The sequence below is a fragment of the Gobio gobio genome, assembly GCF_949357685.1.
Source record: "Gobio gobio genome assembly, chromosome: 3".
NCBI classification, from domain to species: Eukaryota; Metazoa; Chordata; class Actinopteri; order Cypriniformes; family Gobionidae; genus Gobio; species Gobio gobio.
In genome coordinates, this window is record NC_137099.1 from 46,117,730 (window position 1) to 46,143,828 (window position 26,099).

General features: G+C 38.5%; 1 protein-coding gene across 1 annotated transcript in view; it reads right to left on the reverse strand.

Moving 5' to 3' along the window:
* ctnna2 (catenin (cadherin-associated protein), alpha 2) overlaps positions 1-26,099 on the reverse strand; it is a 673,292-nt gene that overhangs the window by 256,269 nt on the left and 390,924 nt on the right. The window lies entirely within an intron of this gene.

Below are 26,099 nucleotides of genomic sequence, written 5' to 3' on the forward strand. Positions count from 1 at the left end.
TCTCCATCTCTTGTCTTTTTCCCCATTCATTCTTTCGTACAAAGCATTGGAGAAGCATGCTGTCTGCTTAGTTGACTTTGGAATAAAACATCAGCACAGTGCTGTCAAGGCTGTTTCTTGAATAATACAAACCAGAACAGTCCACACACTAGTCAGAAGGGCTCTGATGCCATTGAAGTCACAGCTTACAGGGGCTTGTCATGGAAAGTCACTGTACAGAGGATGTCTAAGATGAAAACAATGTGTACAGATGGAAGGGCACTGTCTATATCTTCTTTGTTCTCCTCCATCCATTAGTTAGAGATAGATGAGGTCAACTGCCTCAGGGCGGCACAGTGAGCAAAGGCCCGCATTCCAGAATTCAATGGGTTTCACATTGAAACATCGCTCATGTCCATTTCTCATTCCCAGTCCTCTGAATTTGCATTATTTTATTCTTTTATTCTCTCTCTCTCTCTCTCTCTTAGAGGAGAGCAGTTTGTGAACTTTGTGAATAGGGTTTGTATGCTGTGCTGTAATTTGTGAGAGAGAGAAAAAAGGAAGAGATTCACAAAAAAGCAAAAAGCCTGAACTATGGGACGAAAAAAAAAGAAGGAATCAATTTTGAAACTCAGGGAAAAATAGCACTGAAAAGAAAAGCCGCAACAAAAGCAAGGAGGAGGGTTAGAGATGGATCAGGCGTTTGTGTTCTATGTCACCTCAGCAGGAGGAGAAGTCGGGTTGTGTCTTCAAAGGAGCTGAGCAGAGAAAAAAAGATCCAGTGAAAACACTAATGGAGGCGAACTGTGAAGAGCTCAGTGGTGTCTTTTTGACCAGGACGCTTCACTGGGGTTCCGCTGAGATACGAGAAGCAAAAACAGGCCATCCACTTTGACAGTTCTTGTCTTTGAAGAAGCATGCCTTTTAAAGAAAACTATTGGTATTGTCTAGTTTTCATACAGAAAAAAAAACAATATTTCTAACAATATCCGGTCACGTGTTTGGGCAACAAAGCAACACTTTTTACTTAAGGCGAGACACGGCAGGTGAAAACATTGTTTTTTTCAAGCAGTGGTCAATTTTTGTCTAATCTAAATATGCACATTTCCTTCGTAGAAATAACCAACCGCAAAAGTTTGCCGGGAAATCTACAACTGAAAATCACATCTGGTTGGTCATGTGAATTTCCGACTAAGTGATTGGTTCTCACACTTCCTTGTTTATTCTGCGCCTGAGAGAAAATGCAGACAGCGCTGAAATCAGCTCATAAACGTTCACAGAAAAGACGGCAACAGCCGTCACTTGCAAGAGCTAGTAAAAATAAAGTAAACAACAACAGATTAGACGAAAAAAAACCCGTCAACAATTAGATTCAATTAGCTATAGATGGACATATAACAAACAGGGACAGTTCGTTTGCAGTTTTTGTGACTGTTGTGTGTTTGTTAAAGTCCCAGAGAACCGGAAGTTGCAACTGGTTTTATTTCAGTGCTGTGACGTATTTCCAACTGAAACGGAATATTGAATAGAGGGCAGGGTTTTACTTCAGCACTCCTCCTCTCCATCTCTCGCTCATAGCAGACTAACGGTTGGAGGGGAGTGGTTAAGGATATTCAAACCCAAGCTGTCAAACTGCCGTCGTCGGAAAAGGAACGTCATTCCAGACCGGAAGTTACTTTCAGATTTTGATTAAAGATTATCACGGCAAACAATTTTTTTTCTGTGTATTAACTTGCACGGATTAATTGTTCACCCTAAGACCTGTAATGTGTCAACAAAGTGTCAACAAAGTAAATTTTATTTTTTTTAATTGATTTCATGAAGATTTTAAGGTAGTTTTTTTCTCACACTCAGAGTCAGATATATCCACTTCAGTAGCACCTACAAGCACCAACTTTTCCAGTCTTATACTTAACTATATTCTAAAGGCTTTTACAGAGGAATTTATTGATATATCATTTCTATCCTGAGTTATGGGTCATTTTACTCCATGGTACATGGCGAAAATATTTTTTTTTAAAGGCTATTGTCAGTATTCTCTAATTTACTAAAGCGCAAAATAAGATATCTAGAACCCCCTCTATAAAAGCCCTTTTATCTAATATGTCAACAAATAGAACCAATCATTTTAAACTTGGTCCTTTCCAATGTCCAGATTTAGTTTTTTGGAAATGTATGCAAATGAGCATATATTTAAGTATATTAGGCCTCATTTGCATATTCAAACATTAATTTACACAACACTTGTAATATTTTTTTTCTTCTCTTATGCTTATGCCAGTAATAAACTGGAGAAGTTTTACAGTGATATCTTTAATAAAAAAAACCCCCATCCCTATTCATCTATAGTGTCTTGCCTTAAAAAACATAAACAATCAAAAGCTATCGAGTTTGATGTTCCCAGATTAGAGCAAATGGTGTCAATGAAAGCCATGGAGACAGATATAGATCGTCTGATTGACTGATCGTTGTGACTGGTTATCAGTGAGGATGGATGAGGAGGAAGAGCTGCCATTTGGTATTCAAATTGAAGGCCATTAGCATTGAATCCTGATACATCAAAGAAATTGAAGCTGAAGTATCATTACAGTCAAGCAAGAAACAACAGTCAAATTTCATTATATTGAACATGACACAGGGTTTGGAGTTTTATGGAAATCAATAGCCATCTTTTTCACATTTATATTTTCAGACAGTGTTGAAAAAAACTGTTAGCATATTAAACATTAGAAGAAAATTAAAAATCGGTGCAGTGGGGTATCCCTATTACAGCGTGAAAATTATTTTAGATCCTAAAAATAACTTAATGGCACAATATGTAAGATTTTTGGATTCAAATATCCAAAAACCACTAGAACAATGTTATATATTTTGTTGATTTTGTACATTATCCCAAATGATTCCAAGAATGTTTAAATCCAGAGAAATAAGAAATGTTGTGCATCGCCTAACAATGAAATCATATCCGCATTACCCTCAATTTCGGCGGTCAGGCTAAAAGAGTAACCCCTGACGCGATGTACAGGAGCATCGCAAGCTTTGACGCCTCTCACCGATAGGCCTGGGCAACAAACTCAAGTCCCTCTTCTCTTATATCGAAATCCTCCACCATTTCTCTTTAAAAATTCTCGTTTTAGACTTCTAAACACCATGACCGGAGTTTTGTTTTGCGCTATCCTCTGCGCTTCTGTGTTCATTAATACGCATGCGTCAAGGGTTCAAGGGTTACTCATTTAGTCGACTTACGTCCCGCTGACCACCGAGAGCTAGTTATTTTAGTCTATAAAGTTTTAAAACTTGGATATTTTTCTTACACAAACGCGCCACTTTGCTTCAGAAAGCCTTTATTAATCTTCCGGAGCCGTGTGGAGCAGTTATATGATGGATAGATGCACTTTTATGGACTTATATATATCCCAACAAGTCACTGCCACTATAAAGATTGGGGGAGTCAGGACTTTTTTTAATATAACTGAAAGAAGAATGTCATATACACCTAAGATGGCTTGAGGGTGAGTAAATCATGGGGTATTTTTCATTGGGTGAACTAACCCTTTAATGTTTCTGCAGAGGCAAAGACTAGAGATACAATTTGAGACTGATGTAGTATGTGGGATAAGAATTATTAAGGGTATGTTAAATTATTTTTAAATAACCTTTCTCAAAGTTACCAAGGTACCATTGTCATCATTTCTGAGCAAATTATCTTCATTAAAGTTACTTTCAGTACAAACAAGCAAACATAAATAAATAAATCAGTAATAATAATGAATGAATGATGGGATTTTGGTGAAAAGAATTCAACATCTAAAATAAAATGTGTTGCACTGGTCTTTAATCAGTTAACTCTGACGACAAAATGAGAGAAAGTTCTGTACCATACAGAAATTGTGTTTTATTATCATGTTGCTACAGTCAGTTAAACACTTAATATCGTCACTATGTCTCTATTGAAAATGAATTGAACTCATTTTACAGTAACGCGGTCTCATTGATTGGCCTAGAATCAACTTGACCTCAGGCAGAGGTACATCTCTGTTCTTGAGCAGCGGACCATGAAGGATTGGGAGGGTTGATGCTGGCATTTGATTCTAAACTACAGCTAGTTTTATTCTGTCTTTTCTAATGGTTATGGGTTGGCCTTCATTAATGTTAAATGGCCCTGAATCTGCCAATGACATTGGAGAGCAACAAGACCGATCGGAATCCTCTGCTATTTGACAGTCATTTCCGATGGATTTACTTTGGGTTTGGGGGCTGGTTTTAGGGATTTGCTGATAAAACAAAGCAGAGGACAAAAGTGCACTAATCCAACTTAAATGATTTGAGGGTTAAATCAGTCATAACAAAAGACAAACAATGATTAGTATCGAACAACAACAAAAAAGGCTTTAGTAATTCCAGTTAATGGTGCTACTTCTCCCCTCCTCGCTCAGAGCCTAAAAAAAATCCTGGTGGCCAGACAGATAAAGCAACTAACAATTCTATTCAGAGTGGAAAGGTCTCTAGGCTAAATTGATTTCATTAGATAACACTTAGTATGGTTACAATTTTGCACAGTGCCAGAGGGTGGTGAGCTTTGAACTGGTGAGGTTGCAGCCACTTAGGCATATTATGCAGACAATATTTCAATGGCCGATGTTTAATGCAGCAAGCGCAGGCAGTTTGGACTGATTCCAGCTCAATTAAAAGAGATTTTATGTCAATGCAAGCATCCTAATATTTGCACGGGCTTCTGATCTATGTCTTAAATATTACAAGATTCTGAGCAGCTCCTACTCTCCTCCATTCTCCGTGCCATCATATTGAATTTAAGATGATCCTGTGTGGTGTATGGAGTTCATACCGTGCCATCTGTAGACTGTCTGTACTTGAGGTGAACAAAGAAAGGATATAAGCACAGGGAGCTTGCCGTCTAGCTGATATTGTGGTTGCCATGCCATATTTTGGCTTGTTGATTATAGCTGTACAGCACATTCACATTTCTTAAGGGGTCTTAAGTAAGTAAAATGGATTAGAAAAACAAATACAAAATCGCATAATATATAATATGCACATCAAGTATAATTATAGCCTTAAACACAGTTATCATTTATGTTTGGACCTCTTTTTAAGCACTGAGGTTTGCAGGTGGTGCTAGTAAGTGGATTAGTATCTGGGACGCAAATTATGTTATGCAATGACAACAACTGGCAAATTACAGCGATCTGCACAACGGTTTAATCCAGGGATAACATACATCTAACTATTGTATTACATGTCACTTAAAGGAACAGTCCATCTAAAATTATATTCCGGACATTATTTACTCACCAACACGTAGTACCAGCATGACAATTCGTCAAAACATATTATGTTCAACAAAGAAATTGTGTTATATTTTGTTCAACCAAGAAATTTAAGCAAAATAGTTTGGAATGACATGAGGGTGAGTACATTATGACAGAGGCTGTTTCTCAATTCTAAGAAAGCAAAGAATGGACATTCTTGTGGAAGCCATTCTTGCCAGGCTACCTTGAAAGAAGGAATTCAGATATGTTGTGATCTAGTTGCTCAACTGACCGTTCAGCACATATTAGGCACCACTCAATGCACACAAAAGAAAACATAACATTGCATCGCAGATGTCAACCTATTAAAGCATTTACATATATTATTGTAATTGTATACCTTTTTTTATTTTACACGAGTATTTGTGAAAATGAGTCTATGTTAATGTTTGTCAATATTAAGATTCTTTTAAATATGCCAATTAAAATGCACTGCATGCTTTCTCCAGGTATTTATCACTTTATTAAAATTATGCCAAACAAAACAAAGTATTTGCAAGCTTTCAGTGGGAATTTCTTGCCTGAGAACGAGAATTTTAAAGCTTACAGACTACCGTTCGTCATCCTCCCACGTTTACTTATAAATTTAACTCTTTCCCCGCCTTTTTGAATAAAAGTTGCCAGCCACTACCAACATTTTAGGCCATTTTCAAAAGTTTCATGGCCCCCAGAATATTTTGTTGTATTAATATCTGAACATGCCATACATCAAAATATATAACAGAGCCTCTGCTTTTAAACAAAACAACCCGTTTTATTCTAACTTATGCATTCTTTTTTTATCAACACTTGAATGTGGGTAAGTTTCATAAAAAAAGTAACATTTTGAACACAAAGCTGAGAAAATTACTTTTTTTTGTCAAAGACTAGATCCAGATAGGATTCAGAACGATGATCAAAATGGAGTAGATCGAGTCCAAAGCTTGCAGACTCATATATACCTCGTTCTGGGTCGACATTTCATTCAGTAACATTGTTTAATGTTGATAATAATCGTGTTATTTGACATATGCTATCGCTTGTTTCTGCGTCTTCTTCGCATGTTTTTTGATCAGGAGATTCTGAACTCTTGCAGAATATGTGTCATAGCGCCCCCTAGCGTAAAAAAAACACAAAAAACACACTATCCGTCAATAGTGGGGAAGCGTTGCCTCATAAATGACAGAAATGTCCGTCAATGGTGGGGAAAGAGTTTACGGTTCAGTTCTCTCAAGTCTGCACTCAAAGCATCTTCAATATCAAGAACACATCTGGTTACTTACATGTATGTGTCCTCTGTACTTGCCTTATTGAGTATTGGAACCATAGACTGCAACAAAAAAAAAAGTGGAAATAGGTGGAAGACGCATTTTCACTATTCCATTGTAGAAAAGTGAAGCTGCCAATTGCCCTATATGGCGCTGACATCTTGCACTGATTCGGGACCCGAGCCAGCGAGTAGTGAGCATGAAGTGGAGCCGCAGTATCACGGCTCCGTCCACAATCCTGCAGAATTGGTTTGTACAGTTTACTGCAGAACAACTCATTATGTTGGTGTGAAAAAAGTTAAAGCTCCAATCCTCCCGAGAATCCTGAAAAAAGTATATTGGGGCCTCAGTGGCTACTACACTTAGAGAAGCTGTCAATCTCAGCTGTTGATGTAACCGGCCCCACTTTATATTAGGTGGCCTTAAAAACCCTCATATGTCCTTAGTTTCCTGTTTACACTCAGTGCATTTGGGGTCAATATGACCCCAAAATTTAAAGAATGATTGTAAAAAAAAATTACATTTTTAATAATGCATATAATATATTATTTTTTTAGTTTACTTCTCATCTATACAGTAATGCTGTGTTTTTGTATACACAATATACTTTTGTACCTATTTACCACACAATTCCTCAACTATACCATTAGCTTGCGTGTGAAATATTATTTTTTTATGAAAAAAAATACTTAAATGATGATCTAAATTAAATATAATTTGTTTCTGGATATTGATCTAGGTGTTAGCTGTACAATTCTGCCATCTGTTGGTCAAAGACAAACCTGAAGGAATTACAATTTAAGAAAGAAATTGTTTTGTCCATAGAGAACCAGCAGAGGGCAATAGAGATCCATTCATTTTACTGGATGTGGCCAACTGCTCATATCATAACTTTTGTGATACATTTTATGAATTTATACATGTATAAACATTATACAATTATTATTATACATATTAAAAATAAATATTATTTCAAATAGTAGAATTTTGGTAGTTTTTGATGTGTTTTGAAATGTCTGTTTTTACAAAATACCACAGAAATCGCCACATAAGAAACACCTAAAGTTTCTCTTGAATCAAGCAAGTAATCCAAAGTCTCCAGGAGAGTGTATTTCTTTGCCATACTGCCACAGAATGAACTGTGTGTAGGACACCAAAGACCCTCTTGTATACCTTTCGTGTGGGAACAATTTCTTTGTTTTCAAAACAAAGTTGCAGCTCTTAGATCTCAGAGTAAACTTTCTCAAAGTTGAACAGGTTAGTTGCCTTTCATCTCTCCCTTGCTCTCTCTGCATGTGTGTGTGTGTGCATGCATTAGGTCTCACTGATTCACTCACGTGTTCTACATTTGATAGCTGATTTCATTTGACAAATGATTTAATTTGCTGATTTCTGATTTAATTTGACAAATTCCATACAGATGCTCACACCTCTCTCTCTCTCTCTCTCTCTCTCTCTCTCTCTCTCTCTCTCTCTCTCTCTCTCTCTCTCTCTCTCTGTGTGTGTGTGTGTGTGTGTGTGTGTGTGTGTGTGTGTGTGTGTGTGTGTGTGTGTGCGTGTGCGTGTGCGTGTGCGTGTGTGCTGTGTGTGTGTGTGTGTGTGTGTGTGTGTGTGTGTGTGTGTGTGTGTGTGTGTGCGCATGTGTGTGTGTGCGCGCCCATGTGTGTGTGCATCAGGTCTCACCCCTTTTATCTTAGTTCTGAATTTGTGGCTGATTTTATTTGGCTGTGGCAGTCATACCTGTTTGTGTGTGTGTGTGTTTGAGTGAGCATGTCTTTTCTACATTGCATTTTTGCTCTAGTACCATGCCTTCATTTCTGTGTGGAAATGTTCAGATTTATGCTGGAATTATTGATTTTGTTTGTCAATTTCTAAAAAAAAATGCTTTCAATTGGAGTCACAGCTGTGTAGGGCTGCACAATTAATCGAATTTTAATCACGATCACGATTTTGGCTTCCCACGATCAAATTCGCGTGATCGAGCGATATTTAAAATGCGTCATTCATTCACGCTTTGTATTAAAGGTTTTTTTTTTTTTTTTTTCAAAGCCAGTCTAGCGCGCTGTAAAGCCGCTGTCTGATCACGTGCGTCCATGCACCAATCAGAGTTGTTCCCTGCACCGCGCAGCAGCTCAGTCAGTTTCCAGATGTAGACAGTCACAGACAGAAGACAGAGTAGCGTGAGGAAAATACCACAACAGATAGCAGGCTATAATCTATCTTAACAAAGAAAAAATGTCTAACGTAGCAGAGCGAGCGGCCGAGGGGCTTGTCCCGAGAATCGGATCGTCATCCATTGTGTGGAAACATTTTGGGTTTCAGGCAAGTGACACAAAACAAGAACAGGTCATATGCAAAGAGTGCCATAAAGTTGTTTTGGCACCACAAAGCAACACAACGAACCTCTTTAACCACTTAAAAAAACACCATAAAGTTCAATACGATGAATGTATGAGGGCCAAGAAATGCGTTGCAAAGACTAATCATCCCACAACATCTCAGACATCCATCGAAGCGAGCCTCTTTAGCGCATCACCATACCCATCCACCTCTCAAAGACACAGTGAAATAACAAATGCAGTCGCATTTCATTTGGCTAAAGACATGTGCTCAATAAACACGGTGACAAACGAAGGCTTCAAATTCTTGGTCAACACTCTGGATAAACGATACGTGATCCCCTCGCGTAATTATTTTTCAAAGGTGGCACTACCTGCGATGTACAGAAAACACAGAGGGGAAATAGAGCGCGATCTTGCCAATATTCTTTTGGCCATAGTTCTTCTGCCTTGAAATGTTCTTATTTGGTTACATTCTGTTATGGAATATTTGTTTCTTATTGATTGTATATTTTATTTTTAGTTTTATTCACATCCATTATGCAGGTAAAACTTAAGTTTATATTTTGCTTCCTAAAATATATTTACACATTGTAAAATGTAAAATAGTGCCCTGTTGAAGTTTTGCTACATTTTCTTTTTTGTTTTAATTTATTTTTATTTATTCTTTAAGGAGATTCACTGAATTTTGGTGAATAAGAGGACCTATTTTATTTTGATGCACATATCTGTACATTAGCAGGAATGTTGCACAATATGGATGTGAAGGCAGTAAATGTAATTAGCTTGTGTGACAATAAAAAATAGTTTTGGTTAAAATCAACAAATAATCGTGATAATTAATCGTGATTTCAATATTGATCAAAATAATCGTGATTATCATTTTGGCCCTTATCGTGCAGCCCTACAGCTGTGTGTGTGTTTGTGTGCGTGAGCATGTGTGTGTGCAAGTGATCATGTTCATTCCACATTACATTTGTGCTATAGTACCAGGACTTCATTGTGGTATGGAAATTTTCAGATTTATTCTGGATTTATATATTTTTTTTGACAAAAGAAAAATAAAAAACAATTTTTTTTTTCGATTTTTCCATTCATTTCAATGTGGGGTCATATTGAGTGAGTGTGACTTTTTTTTTTACATACCTTTAGAACAAACGAATCAAGCCCAGTTTTTGTGTGTGTGTATGGTTAGATAACTTAGAAAAAGTCACAAGATTTCATTCCACTGAGATAAAGGGAACCATTATTTTTAACTAAAGAAAAGTCGATTGGGGTCATATTGACCCCAAAGCACAAATGTACTATGTACTTACATCAAAAAATAAGTACAATGTACTTACTGTGTTCAAATTGTATTGCAACACCTTTGCAGATATTGAGGTGGAATACGGGTAGGGTTAGAGACAGGTTTGGTGGTATGGGTAAGTTTAAGAGTAGGGTTAGGTGTAAGGGAAGTGTCAACTGTGTAATTACAAATGTAACTACAGAAATTAATTACAGATGTAATTACATGCGGGTATTTTTGAACATGTAAGTATAATATAAAAACATGTATGTACACAATAAGTGCATTGTATCAAATTATTAATTCAAATGTTAGTACATAGTAGTTAAGGCCACCAAATATGAAGTGGGTCCATGTAACCACCCTCTCTCCCCCACCCCCCATTTTATAGCATCTAATAATTAACTAAAACCAAACTTATAAAAAAAAAATAACACTTGAATAACACACTCTAGTACGAAACACAAGATTGCATGAGAAAGCATACAGAGCAACTGCCAGAATGTGCATTTTTGGGTGAATGTTAAGTAAAGAGTGAATATTTGCTTTCGTTTTGCTTTTGCTTTTGTTCAAAACCCACTAATATGGTTATGTGTTTGTTAAAGCATTAACAGTATTGGATATTGAAACAAGTAATGCACACACAAAGCTTATAAAGACTACTGCTTATAAAGACAAACTGCATATGATTCGAGGTTTATATCTAAACAGAAATTGTCTTATCCAAGTGAGAATGCAATCTGTAAAGGCATGAGGAGGACTGGAAGCAGCTGCTATGCCAACTAGCTTCACATTCATTCATGGTCAGTCCTTTGTGATTTGCCTTTCGCTTCTTCTAGACCATTTTTTAATTTGTGACACTAATCTTACAAGAATCTGATGTCATTTGGAGATAAATAATCATTAGACGTCTGTCACGTTCCTCTTTGAATGTTTCGTTCTTCATGCTTTCACTTGTTTGGCATGTTGTGTCTTGCTGGATTTTCCGGAAAACAAAAAGGACACATCAATGACGGATGAATAATAACTGCTTGAAGCTCATACAGTTGAAACAAATGCAAATTTAACTAACGGTCTAAAGGAAGACATAATTAATTGTTTATGAAACAAATTATCGCTTCGTCACAACAGAGTTTTCTTTGAATATAATGCATCACTATGCAAAATAAAACTACCATATGTTTTAAATGAAATACACTCAAAAATGATTCTAGCTATTTGCTAATAAAATAAGCTGAAACAACACACATATTTAGCTTTTTACTTAATTGCCATTTGCAATCAATTGTATTATGTTAAATTAAATGTGTAAAATGTTAAGTTAACCTAAACCATTTGTGTTGGGACTACATGAATCATTTCTGTTGTGCTGACTGAACTGGGCAGTGTATTTCTAGTTCCCAGCATGCTTTGCATTGGAATAGATAAGGATAGTGTTGAAATTGAGTGCTGTTTAATGTGTTGTTTTAGTAAAAGGAAAGACCTGTTAAAGTTTGGTGTTCAGTTATATTTGACATTTAAAAGAGTTTATGTTATGCCGATTTTTGAGGTTACCATTGTTGTGAAGTGTAGACCTTGTGGTTAGGCTGTTTTCTTAGCATGTGAACAAGTTTAGTGTTGGTTATTAGTTTTTATAGAACAAATTAAAATAATTTAGTGTGATTCAGTTCCCGCTGTCTACATATGGTCATCAGTTCTACCCCTCTCAAACAATCTTGGAACATGTATATGTGACTACGGCACAAGCACAAGCTCACCTCTTCACCGCAATGGTAACCAACATTTCATAATTCTATTAGGCATTGCAAAACTTTATTTAGTTGGAATTACACTATTTTTTTTTTAATAATCTTGACTAAATTAATTTAAGTTCATACACAAGATTACAACAAATCATATCAAACAAATTAGATTTTGTTGAAAAAATGTAATTCAACTTTGTGGAAAAGGTTTCCTTAATTTAATTAAGTTTGTTCAACAGTTCCCATTCAGTCGGTCACGTTCGACGTATGTCGGACGTACCGACGAATTGGGATCACTTCTTGGAGCCCCTATCAGCTTCGAGCTATCTAGAACCGGCCAATGAACAATTGGCGTGCGAGATTTGCATCTCGCGCTCCGCCCCGCGCCGCGGGTATAAACAGGAAGCGAGAGCGAATGCACGCTGTCATTCACTTCGGAGCCAAACGGCGAATCGAAGACGACTCAACATTGAGTTTATACTGCTATCAGCAAGACTGTTTAGAGAAACCGGAGAAGAGGAGAAACGCGTGTTGGAGAGACGGCACATTCCAGCGGGATCGCGGAAGACTCATCTGCTGCCTCTGTAGTACAGAGAAAACTGCTGTTCTCACAGCAACAAATTTCTGTTGGTCTGGTGGGCGTTTTCCCTGTTTGAGATCCAGGCACGGGCTGCACTAAACCTTGTGCGCTGTCGCGTTTCCCCATGAGTGCTTCAGCACAGAGCGTTTCCTCACAAAAAGAGCTTCACGGGTGACGTGGCATCTTTTTCAAAATGCCTTACCACCCGTGCGTTTCTGGATGCGGTCGTTCCCTGTCCCCTGCTGACGGTCACAATCGCAGTCTCACGTGTTTGGGCACGCGTTTGTGGGCGGCGTTTGTGGATAGTTCATGGCGGCGTTTGTGGATAGTTCATGTTCCCACTGCGGGAACATGACTATCTCGGAGCTAAGATCGAGACTCTCCTACCTCCGGGCTGGGGGAGTCCCCTTACCCATCCCACGAACTAGTTCTACCCCTAACCCGGGTAGACCTACTTCTTTGGATGGCCAGGGTGATCTGAGGATTACGTTTAGGGCAAACCCGCCGAGCGAACCTCTGCAGGCCCCTAATCCCTCAGCTCCGCAGCCGGTAGAGCCTCCGAGAGAAACCGCTGGACCCTCCCACGGGAGACCAGTGGTGACTTTTGGAGCTCCAGCGGACGAACAGATGTCGATCGCTGCATCGGAGGGGGAGTTTCAGTCCTCGGAGGATGAAGGGTCAGTTGTACTGCCTCCCTCTGGGAGAGTGGCAACGGCTGCCCCGGACCCCGAGATGGCTGCTATGCTTGCCCGGGCCGCCGTAAGGGTTGGGCTCGTGTGGAACCCTCCACCGTGTCCCGAACCCTCTAGGTTGGACGATTGGTTCCTCGGGGCGGGTCGCGCTGGTTCTCAGCGTCCCGCCCCGACACCTTTCTTCCCGGAGGTGCATGAGGAGCTCACGAGGTCGTGGACGGCACCTTTTTCTGCCAGAAACCGACCAAGTGACTCCTCCCCCCTCACTACCCTCGACGGCGGACCAGCCAAGGGTTACGTGGGGTTAGAATTCTGACCCTCAAAGACCTGTTAGTCTGCCTTTAAAATGTCCACCTCCACTCTATTTATTATCCTAAATTAGATCCACCTGTTTGAGGTCGTTAGCTGCATAAAGACACCTGTTCACCCCATACAATCAGTAAGGATCCAACTACTAACATGGCCAAGACCAAAGAGCTGTCCAAAGACACTAGAGACAAAATTGTACACCTCCACAAGGCTGGAAAGGGCTATGGGGAAATTGCCAAGCAGCTTGGTGAAAAAAGGTCCACTGTTGGAGCAATCATTAGAAAATGGAAGAAGCTAAACATGACTGTCAATCTCTCTCGGACTGGGGCTCCATGCAAGATCTCACCTCGTGGGGTCTCAATGATCCTAAGAAAGGTGAGAAATCAGCCTAGAACTACACGGGAGGAGCTGGTCAAGGACCTGAAAAGACCTGGGACCACCGTTTCCAAGGTTACTGATGGTAATACACTAAGTCATGGTTTGAAATCATGCATGGCACGGAAGGTTCCCCTGCTTAAACCAGCACATGTCCAGGCCCGTCTTTAGTTTGCCAATGACCATTTGGATGATCCAGAGGAGTCATGGGAGAAAGTCATGGGGTCAGATGAGACCAAAATAGAATTTTTGGGTCATAATTCCCCTAAACGTGTTTGGAGGAAGAAAAATTATGAAAATATGACCATCCCAAGAACACCATCCTTACTGTGAAACATGGGGGTGGTAGCATCATGCTTTGGGGTGTTTTTCTGCACATGGGACAGGGCGACTGCACTGTATTAAGGAGAGGATGACCGGGGCCATGTATTGCGAGATTTTGGGGAACAACCTCCTTCCCTCAGTTAGAGCATTGAAGATGGGTCGAGGCTGGGTCTTCCAACATCACAATGACCCGAAGCACACAGCCAGGATAACCAAGGAGTGGCTCTGTAAGAAGCATATCAAGGTTCTGGCGTGGCCTAGCCAGTCTCCAGACCTAAACCCAATAGAGAATCTTTGGAGGGAGCTCAAACTCTGTGTTTCTCAGCGACAGGGCAGAAACCTGACTGATCTAGAGAAGATCTGTGTGGAGGAGTGGGCCAAAATCCCTCCTGCAGTGTGTGCAAACCTGGTGAAAAACTACAGGAAACGTTTGACCTCTGTAATTGCAAACAAAAGCTACTGTACAAAATATTAACATTGATTTTTCTCTGATGTTCAAATACTTATTTGCAGCTGTATCATACAAATAAATCGTACATTGTGATCGTTTTAGATTATGTCTCTCACAGTGGACATGCACCTACGATGACAATTTCAGACCCCTCCATGATTTTTAAGTGGGTGTTCAAATAATTTTTTTCCTCACTGTATGTATATATATATATATATATATATATATATATATATATATATATATATATATATATATATATATATATATATATATATATATATATATATATATATATATATATATATATACAGTGAGGAAAAAAAGTATTTTTTTTCGATATATATATCGTGGCGAGATGGGCGAGTGAGACGTAGGAGGAGCGAGCAAGTCCTCTCATGAGGGAGCCCGGAGGTATATAAGGACGAGCGACACCAGTGAAGGACGAGAGAGGACCAGGCATGGACTTTATGTTGTGTTTTATTTACGTTTTGTTATGTGTGTGCGCGGCAGTCATCCGTGAGGGGCTGCCACTTTTACTTTTGTTTCCCGCCTCCTTCTTCCCATAACAACAAACAAATATTAATATATATATATATATATATATATATATATATATATATATATATATATATATATATATATATATATATATATATACTATTAGAATGATTTCTGAAGGATCATATGACAAGACTGAAAAGTCAGCTTTGCCATCACAAAAAATCACAATTTTAAATACATTAAAATAGAAAACAAATATTTCAAATAATTATAGTTGTAGTAATTGTAGTTTTTTACTGTATTTTTGACCATTTTTATTTTGTAAACGTTTTTTGCCAGTGTATGAAAGCATTTTGATGAAATAATGCAAGGACAAACACACTATTCAATTTTGAGTCCATGTTGACTTTAAAATGTAGTTTGATGACCTCATAACGGACATAGATACATCGAGGACCTCATAATGGGCACCCTGGCAACAGTCATTCACCATTTCCTGCTGCCTGTAATGAATCAGTCAATCATTTTCCCCAGCTCACTGTCCATTTTTTCCTCCCTTTACTTTGTCATGGTCCTTCCATCATTTCTCAGTGGGATGGACAGGGGACGGGGGTAATCTCTGGGACACTGACAGCCATGTCAGCCGTGCTGGCAAAGCCATTTAAACACTGCCTTTTTGTTAATGGCTGTCTCAGGGCAGGAAGGAGACGGAGAGGGCGAGTGATTGAAAGATCAGAAGAGGGGGAGAGAGAGGAAGAAAGGAAAAAAAAGACAATCGTGGGTAAGTCAGGGACGGCCTCCCTGGTGAGTTGCTGTGCACACATTTGAATTTGTACGAGGACACGCCGGCATGCTCTCTGACAGCTAGAAATGTACGTCTACGGGATCTCTGGGAATGCTCTGCTATTAAGATGCATTTCTATCTGTTTGCGCTCCTGGAAATGCCACGGTTTGCACCAATAAAGTGTTGATTTTCCTGATGCCGGTTTGGAGTATATTCTGCTCACACACACGAACACACATGCAAACAGAAACATCATAAATGGCACAAATCTACCAAGAAAGCATTCTGCTCTGAAAGCCAGTAGAAATGTCAAAGTAATCAATAGATTGAAACTGAGCCACAATAAATACAATTTCACAGAGCGGAGTAAGTTCAGCATGACCCAGAAGAGGTTCATGACTGCATATCATCACAGCATAAATTACTTTACTGACATTCATAAAACATTCATTATACATTACAAATTGCTTGTCCATTAATGACAGATAACCAAAAGAGACGAATGTGGCAAATTACTTATAACTGTGGTAATCTTTATGCACAATTTACACACACTGATCACATTACTCACTTAGTATATCCAGCCAACAAACAAGTAGACCAGGGATATTCAATTCAAGTTCCAAGAGTTTTCTGTATTTCCTTCCCAGCAGAGGTCCGGACAATTGTGTGTGTGTGTGTGTGTGTGTGTGTGTAATATATAATTTTCCTCTTGAAGTCTGGACATTTTTTTTATATTTAGATTAAAATATATTAAAAACAAACAAAGTATATAATAATCAAAATGCTCTCATTCTGATGTTTTATTAACAAAGTTCGGGACAAACACGTTCTAATGTAATCAAATTTTTGAATGAAAAGGATTAAAAGTGCTTGCTCTTTTTCTGCCTCTAGTGTTTATTTCTGCTGGGAACAGCAGTGATATGTATGTATTGGTGCGTATTTTGCGGTTTGTAAAAATGTTGCCACAGGTACGTTTTTCCAATGAGTCTGTGTTGCTTTAATGAGTAGCACGTGGCCCCTGGCAGTAACAGACTGGAACAGAAAACGAGGAGCTATTCTGCATCAGACCAGCAGTATGAATAATCCACAGAGCAACTACAAACCACACATGCACGCCTACATGTACAAAGCTCAAGGATTAGACACGGATCTTGGCCTGTGCTGTTATTTGGATAAATACGAGTCCAAACAGCACGCACGCACACACACACACACACACACACACACACACACTTTTTGTTTTTTTAAGAGGAAGTTACAGTGGCCTCCAGAAGTTTTGCATTTATTGATGTATAATTTGAAATCTCTTTGCTAAATTTTAAAGTGTTTGTGAAACACTTTTGGTTTGGTTTTTGTTCTGCAAAGTGACTTTTTCCCCGCCAAACACGGAATTATCCATTACTTGTGAGAAAACGCTTCACCGCCAAACACAGAATTGTTTCTGTGTTTTCACTGTTATATGCTTTATTTTTTGTGATATCAACTTCAAAATTGGAACACAACTTGGTTAGACATTTGGCTTTGATTTTATATAAATTTTAGAGTACAACAATTTTTGTAAAATATATTTTTTATATAAAATAAAAAATATGTAGTACAGTATTTTTAATTTACAGTACATTTAAACTTTTTCATACTTTCATCTTTTGAATTGCTTTCACTTCAGAAATAATCTGTCGAGTGTTGTTCCAAAGCATTCTTGAATTACAGCCATTATTTAAATTTGGATAGTCCATTTTCATGTCTATTCTCAAAGGGGGGGGGGGGGGGGGATAAGCCCAAATATGTTTTGGGGCCGCTATAGGTAAAACAAAAATGCATTTGCTTGTCTGATACAGTCATATCTGTATCAGTTAAACAAATAAACCTATACATACAATACATTTTGCTATATAGTATATCACACAGAGTCATATTACATGAACAACTCGACTTGAATTAGAGTGTGATGCACAGCTGAATAGGCTGTGATTAAGAGCTAATGAAAATCCCAGCATAGGGACGGAGGTGAGAAGTGTCAGGTGGAGAGGAAGAACACAGCCCATATGCTAGATCTCATATCTTTTAATTAGTCTACAGGCTCATCACCCAGAGGCCCGACTGCAAGGCTGATGCTCCCATTTCAGTGTGTGTGTGTGTGTGTGCATGGACAATGTCTCACATATGGAATAACCCAACACTTGCAAAACACACTCACGAACACCTCGACGATGGCAAGGTTACCTTTTCAGGGGATCACACTTAAGGACAGGTTGAGGATGGGTTGTGTTCATTGAAGCATGCATGCATGGTGGGTGGCTGAGATTATCCTTGATGAGTTATTTGAAAGTCACCTGGGAGTTACCACATTATCCTGGAGGCTAAGTAAGATGCACGGCAGTGAAAACCATTACGAATAGTGTAACAACGTGATTAGGTGAGAGGGAGATTCCACTTGGTGGGCAGTCTAGCAACTGCTTTCTATGTCACAAAAAATCTGGTCTTCCTTTAGAGGGCGCCTGGCAGAAAACACAATCCTCCATTGAGCCATATTCTATTTGCACTTTAGTCTAATTGGAGGATTTTGTTCAATATAATGTATACCAATTTAACTAACTCCAAGATTTGGTACTTGAGATGCAAAATGCTCCAGCAATATATGTAAAAGTATAGACCTTATCCAATAAACACACACAGCATTCTCAGCATTAATTGTTGACTAAAACTACAAAAAATTAAACATTGTTTTTGCTAAGTAAAATAAAGCTGAAATTAAAGGAAATATAAATATTAGATAAACATCCATACAACACATACACACGCATGAAAGGTTGAATAAGGTTGATCGATTGAATAAGGTTGATCGATCAAAAATACAGTAAAACAGTATTTTAAAATTGTATTTATTCCTATTTTTGGCAAAGCTACATTTTCATCATCATTTCTCCAGTCTTCACATGATCCTTCTTCTTCTTCTTATAAATGTTGAAAAGAGTTGTGCTGCTTAATATCTTTTGTGGAATTATGGTGGTACTTTTTAAGAATTATTTGATGGATATAATGTTCAATTAACAGCATTTATTTTAAAGATGTATTTAAATATTTTGTAATATTATAAATGTCTTCACTGTCACTTTTGATCAATTTAATGCTTCCTTGTTACACAAATGTATTAATTTCTCTATTATTTTTATCTTACCACAAATGTTTGCTTCCACAGAAATGTGTAATCAGCAAAAACTGTTTTCAACATTGATAATAAAAATACATGTTTCTTGAGCAGCAAATCAGCATATTAGAATGATTTCTGAAGGATCATGTGACACCGAAGAGTGGAGTAATTATGCTGAAAATTCAGATTTGCCATTACAGAAATAAATTACATTTTAAAATATGTTCAAACCAAAAACAATTGTAATGATATTTCACAATATTGCTGATTTTACTGTAAATGCAGCCTGGGTAAGCATAAGAGACTTTTTTCAAAAATATTTAAAACTTTGTGAAGTTTCCAAACTTTTGAAAGGTACTTTATATAAATTATACTAAAATAAGAGCACACTGGAAGACTTTTCAACAGAATTGAAAATACACAGTGAAAGGAAACAGAGAGGTCAGGGTAGCTTCAGCATCAGACAGCATCCCTATGGATCGATCACAGATAGGTTAATTGTCCATCTGATGCATACTGCATACAAACAAATTTGCAAGGTCTTCCTCGATCTGAAAAGCTCTAATCTTATTGACTGGCTATACACAATTTCTGGGAAGCAGGGTGAACGAGTTCCCCAGGAGATGAAATCGTATTCAAGGTTGGTACAGTAAGCACCATCTAGGAAAAACTAATTTCCACAAATATATATTGCAAGGTTACTGGCAACAACATTCTTAATATCAGATACTGAAGTATTTTAGCATTGTCAACGCTAAAGCCACCACAAGACCACACAAAGTCGACGCCCTTCGCTAGAGACTATTCTGAGCTGTACCATGAAAAGCAGCAGAATAAGAAACACACTTATGATACTTTATTTTTTTAAATGATTTTGAAAGTCTCTTATGCTCACCAAGGCTGCAATTATTTGATCAAAAATCAAGCAAATAGTAAGTGTGGAATAGTATTGTCAGGTTCATGGTTTTCTTTAGTGTGATTTGATTCAGTTCTGTTCTGTCTCCCTGTCATTATTTCTCATTTCCTAGTTTGACACCTAGATTACCTATTAATTAATAATTCTGTTCAGCCGGTCTTGATTAGTTCCCTTTGTTTGCTCCTTGTATTTAGGCCATGTCCACACTAATACATTTTCGTTTGAAGACGCATCTTTTTCTCTCCGTTTTGGCCTTCCGTCCACACTGAGACAGCGTTTTAAGTCAACGAAAACGTAGCTTTTTGAAAACGCTCTCCAAAGCGGATAAATTTGAAAACGGCGCCTTCGCGTCATAGTGTGACCACGTACTGTGAAGACGGAGGTATTTGAAAACGATGACGCATGTTTAGTCATGTGACGCATATTGTACCAATAGATATGTATGTTTATACCGCTATTGTGCCAGTTATGTGCTATTCACTTTCACACAGTTGCTAAATATATGTTACTTTGCACACTTATTATCACAGTCCTGCAAGGATGACTCGCATTTACTGTCCTGTGGGAAACATGAGAGCAGTTGCGTTTTAGATCAAACATATTAATGGTTGACCGAGTGCGACCTGGACGTGTGGCAAGCGATTAATGAGTGCCAGCTGTGTGCCACACCGGTCTCGTCTCACGGAGGAGTGACGGGAGTATAAAAGGAGGAGCGACGACAGCGCAAGACGAGAGAGGACCAGGCCTTGACTTTACATTGTTTATATTTTGTTATGTGCGTGTGCACGGCAGTCGTCCGTGAGGGGCTGCCGCTTTTAGTTTCATTTTGTTTATTTATTTGATTAAAGTCTTTTAAATGTTTGCCGGTTCCTGCCTCCTTCTTCCCTGAACATATGAACTGCGTTACAGGACGCATCAGTGAATGTGAGATATTTTGCTAAATAAAATGATCCTGCCAGAAGATTTGTGATAACTTTATGTCATGATGTCTGTATCATCTCAGTGAGCTTTTATGCATGCACAGTAAGGTGAATTTGTCGTTTACTGACATTTCAGTGTGGATGAGAAACTTTTGGAAAACGTAAGTGTGGACGGAGAGTGTTTTGAAACGAAAACTCAAGTTTTCAAATCTATCCGGATTAATGTAGACGTAGCCTTAAACCCTGTGTTTCATTCTGTCCCTTTGGTATTGTTTAAGTTAAAGTGCAGCTGTCCTGCTCGTTTGTTTCTCCTGGATAATCATAAAACACTTTCTGCATTCATTCAGATTTGTGTGTGTTATAATACTACATGTGTAAAATATTACAATTTAAAAGACATTTTCAGTTTTAATGTATAGTGAAATTATAAAATATAATTCATTACTGTGATGGCAAAGCTGAATATTCATCATCATTACTCCAGTCTTCAGTGTCACATGATCCTTCAGAAATCATTCTAATATGCTGATTTAAGGTGCTTATGAAACATTTCTTATTATTATAATTGTTGAAAACAGTTGTGCTGCAGTTGTGTGTGTGTGGGTGTGTGTGTGGGTGTGTGCACGTGTGCGTGCGTGTGAATGGTGAAACACTACCATTAAAATGTTTGGGCATATAAAAAAAAAAAAAAAAAAAAAAAACAGATTCTGTTCATCAAAGAATCCTGAAAAACAAACAAACAAAACTTTCTTCACCAAAGAATTCTGAAACACAAATAAACAAACAAAAACATCTATTTATCAAAGAATCCTGCAAAACAAACTAACAAACAAACAAACAAAAAAAACAATTCTATTTATCAAAGAATCCTGATTAAAAAGTATCAAAATCGCGGTTTCCACAAAAACATTTTCAACAGTGATAAGATAGCCAATAATAATTTATATTAATTGAGCACCAAATCAGTGAATTACACTGATTTCTGAAGGATCATGTGACACTGAAGACTGAAGTAATGGCTGCTGAAAATGACCACAAGAAGAAATTACATTTTAAAATACAATTATTTTAAATTGTAATAATATTTCACAATATATGTTTAAATTAAAAGGTTAGTTCACCCAAAAATGAAAATTCTGTCATTAATTACTTACCCTCATGTCGTTCGACACTCGTAAGACCTCCGTTCATCTTCGGAACACAAATGAAGATAGTTTAGTTGAAATCCGATGGCTCAATGCACTGTAAACTCTCAAGACCCATAAAAGGTATTAAAGACGTTGTTACAAAGTCCATCTCACTACAGTGGTTCTACAATTACTTTATGAAGCGACGAGAATAGTTTTTGTGCGCAAAAAAACCCTAAATAACGACTTATATAGTGATGACCGATTTCAAAACACAGCATCATGAAGCTTCAAAGCGTTATGAATCAGCGAGGCGAATCATGATTCGGATCTCATGTCAAACCGCCAAACTGCTGAAATAACGTGACTTTGGCGATCCAAACCGCTGAATCAACTCACTGATTCATAACGCTTCAAAGCTTCGTGATGCTGTGTTTTGAAATCGTCTTTAGTACCTTTTATGGGTCTTGAGAGTGTAAAGTGCATTGTGCCAATGGAGGCCTTTCTGAACCATCGGATTTCAAATAAAATATCTTCATTTGTGTTCCGAAGATAAATGGAAGTCTTATGGGTGTTGAACGACATGAGGGTAAGTAATGACAGAATTTTCATTTTTGGATTAACTAACCCTTTAAACAGACTTAGAATCCACAGTTACTTATGTATGGCTGTTCATGCATAAAGCTGCTTGTTGGTTGGTGTAATCACAGCATCTACCAACAGGGGCTTCAAATGACAGCCTGGTCTTACCAGACTCTCGTACATTTCATTTATACAGAGAGTCTGGCCACTCTCCATTGACAAGCGTTAACTTCCTTAAAGGCGTGTACTCTGTTCAAGTTTAAAACTATTGGATCTGCCATAACCAATCGCTAACGTTTAGTCGTGATGTATGTCATGCGCCGTTTGCCTCTGTTTCTCACATGGAAGTCCGTAAAAATAAATACGCGGATTGTGAACGCCACCTCAGTGATAAAACCTAAAACTTGTGCGTTCGGATTGTTATTTATTCACAGTGGAGGGGAGAGTTTTGTGATCGGGAACGCGCTGCTCACGTGGTCCGTGACATGATTGTATGCTGTAAATAAAATGTCATATGCTTGGTATGATAAGAATAAATGCTGCCGTAAATAACGGCCCAATTCAAATGTTTACGTGCTTTTCTTCTTTTTATTTTTTGAGCGGTGATTAAATATATTGCGGGAACGCGCTGCTCACGTGGTCCGTGACATGATTGTATGCTGTAAATAAAATGTCATATGCTTGGTATGATAAGAATAAATGCTGCCGTAAATAACGGCCCAATTCAAATGTTTACGTGCTTTTCTTCTTTTTATTTTTTGAGCGGTGATTAAATATATTGCTCTTGTAAATACTTGCCAGCATTTAAAGAAATACAAGTCTAGAAATGCGTCCAAATGGCAGCGAAGTGCAACCGCACGGTGCTCTGCAGTGGTAAAAAAGGATATAAACAGGGAATTTTTAAGTGATATATTCTTGAAAAACTCAGGAATATACGAACGGATACGGACAGCAATTAAATGACCACACGACCTTGGTGTTTGTCTAAAACAGTTGGTAATTTGGCCTGGGAATTTTATGCTGGTGGTGGGAGACGGACGTCAATAAAATCACTGACTAGCCCCTGTAAATGATGACAACTTACCGGGGCTTCAGCAACTCCTTCACCACTAACGGAGCGAGCTGGAAAATCAAACTTTTCCCCGGATTCAACGTTATGGCCTCCAAAAAAAATTCAGCAAAATTGTTCTTGCTTCGGCTTTAACTTCTGGATATTCGGCAGCGGTGCCACAACGGAATGAATGGCTTTGCATGCATCCTTCTCTGCCGCCGTTACTGAAATACAACTCAAACTAGTGCAAAACATCAACGTAAAAGGTTCTCAGCCACTCCCTCTGTTCGCTGATTGGACCGGTAAAAATTTGTTCGGAGAAAACCTAAGAATATACCCCAGACGGAATACTGAAGGAAAATGAAAATTGAGCGGAAGTACGTAGGAGGACGGAGCCAGGCTATTCAAATGAACCCTCTTGGCCAAACTAAGCTGACCAGACTGTGCTCTGACAGTCCAAAGTCAGGCTACACAAGGGCTGAGGGGAAGACTGTCCCCCTGTGGCAGATTGAAATAAAACTCCCACAGTGCTGTCAAGTGGCAGGATGGAGAAAGAAGTAAACCGATAAAGAAAGGGGAATACGGAGAGTAATGAAAGAGTCAGTGAGATGGCGAGTCCAGCGCTAACACTCACTAACCTCTCCCGACCTTTTACACACCAAAAGAACAAGGTTCAGAAAATTGAGCCTGTGCGGCTGGCCTCTAGTGGCATGGCCATCCACGCTCTTTCATTTAGTCTAGCCTAACTGAAGAACCAATCGATACACTTTCTCTTTCCCTCTCTCCTCCGAAGCACCTTTCTGCACTCAACGGATGAGGAGGGCCACGGACAGCTGGTGATTCCCCCTGTGAGAAGCAGTCATCAGATTAGAAGAGCGAGTCAGAGAATTCAATAGGAAGGTTGCAGAATAGCCTAATAACCCTTCGAAACTACAAAAACACACAACGGCTGATGCACGCTCCTCCCTCACCTTCACACAAAATTTGGAGTGATCTAATTCACACGCGGAACTGCGAGCAATCTGATAGCTCTCTCGTCTGCGACGCTGTGTATAAATTATTCCTTTAAGCATTCCACATCCGTCCTGATTTGTGATTGTGTAAGCAGCGGTATTCTCTCACCATCGCTGTTTCTCATTTCTCAATGTTCTGCCTCGCTCCTTAGCAGGGCACGAGCAGGCTTGGCTGTTGCCTGGGCAACAGGATGCGGCGAGCGAGGGAAGCTGATTAGAGATGCCAGTGCAGTCCGAGGCTGGTGGGGTGATTGTAAAGCCATCTCTCTGTCTCTCTCTCTCTCTCTCTCCCTCGCTCTCCTTAGAGACAAGGCCATCAGGCAAGCTGGAGTGAAGCCAGCACAAAGGTCCTCTTCTCACTCACCAGATCCTGGTCATGCGGTGCAAGCTAAATTCACTCCAAAATACTCGTCTTTCCCTTGGTTTTCTTCCTCTCGGGTTATTCACAAACATAGGGGCACAAAAGGAAAGTATTTAGCTTTTTCCCTGTATATTTGTGCACACCAAGAATAACTATATGAGCATCCGCATCAGCGTGATAACGTTCTGTTTACATTGCAATTATGTTGTCTGCTGCTTTAAATGCTTGAGCTCTTTAAAACACAATGGATTCTGATTGGCTCTCAATATTTTTATCATTCCTCAGGTGAAAAAAACAAAAAACAAAACCTGAATGTGATTCCAATGGTATGGTTCTTTATCAGTACAAGATGTCCGAATACAAGATGCTGATTATAAGATGAAAAGATGAACCCCCTCCCCCTCTTAATTTTTCAAGATGCACCTTTTGCAAAAGGCTTTTTGATCAAGAACATGGTTTTATTTAAAAATAAGTTCCATACTGCATATTTTCATTTTTGTATTGAAAGTATAATAAATACTGGTAAAATGAACCAATTTAAAAATGAACACTTTTTGCCTACCATAAGAATAACCTGTACCCCATCTGAATTATGTAACAATTAGGTTATCCATCTCATAGTGAAGACCATGTAGCCTACCAACATTTAATTAACAGTTGAAGTGAAATCTTATTAGTTTTGAAAATCTTGGCACCATCTTACGTTTTAAAATCACTTACGGGGAAAGTTTGGTCGTGTGGCTCTTGGACGGTAAGCTTTTCTTTGACTGTCTGCTTTTTTAAGACTATCTTTTGTCTTTTTGCACTCCAGATCTTCTAACATTACACTCTGCACACCATATTTCTTGGCACACTCGTTTTACGTGTATTGTTGTGGGTGTATTATTGTAAAAGTTTAGACCCTGAATATAAGACAAACCCGTTTTTTCAGAAGTATTTCTAAGAATGTCTTATATTCGGAACAATACGACCGTTGTTGGCATGGACTCCACAATTCTCACAGAATTAGAACTGTTATTAAAACTTTATAG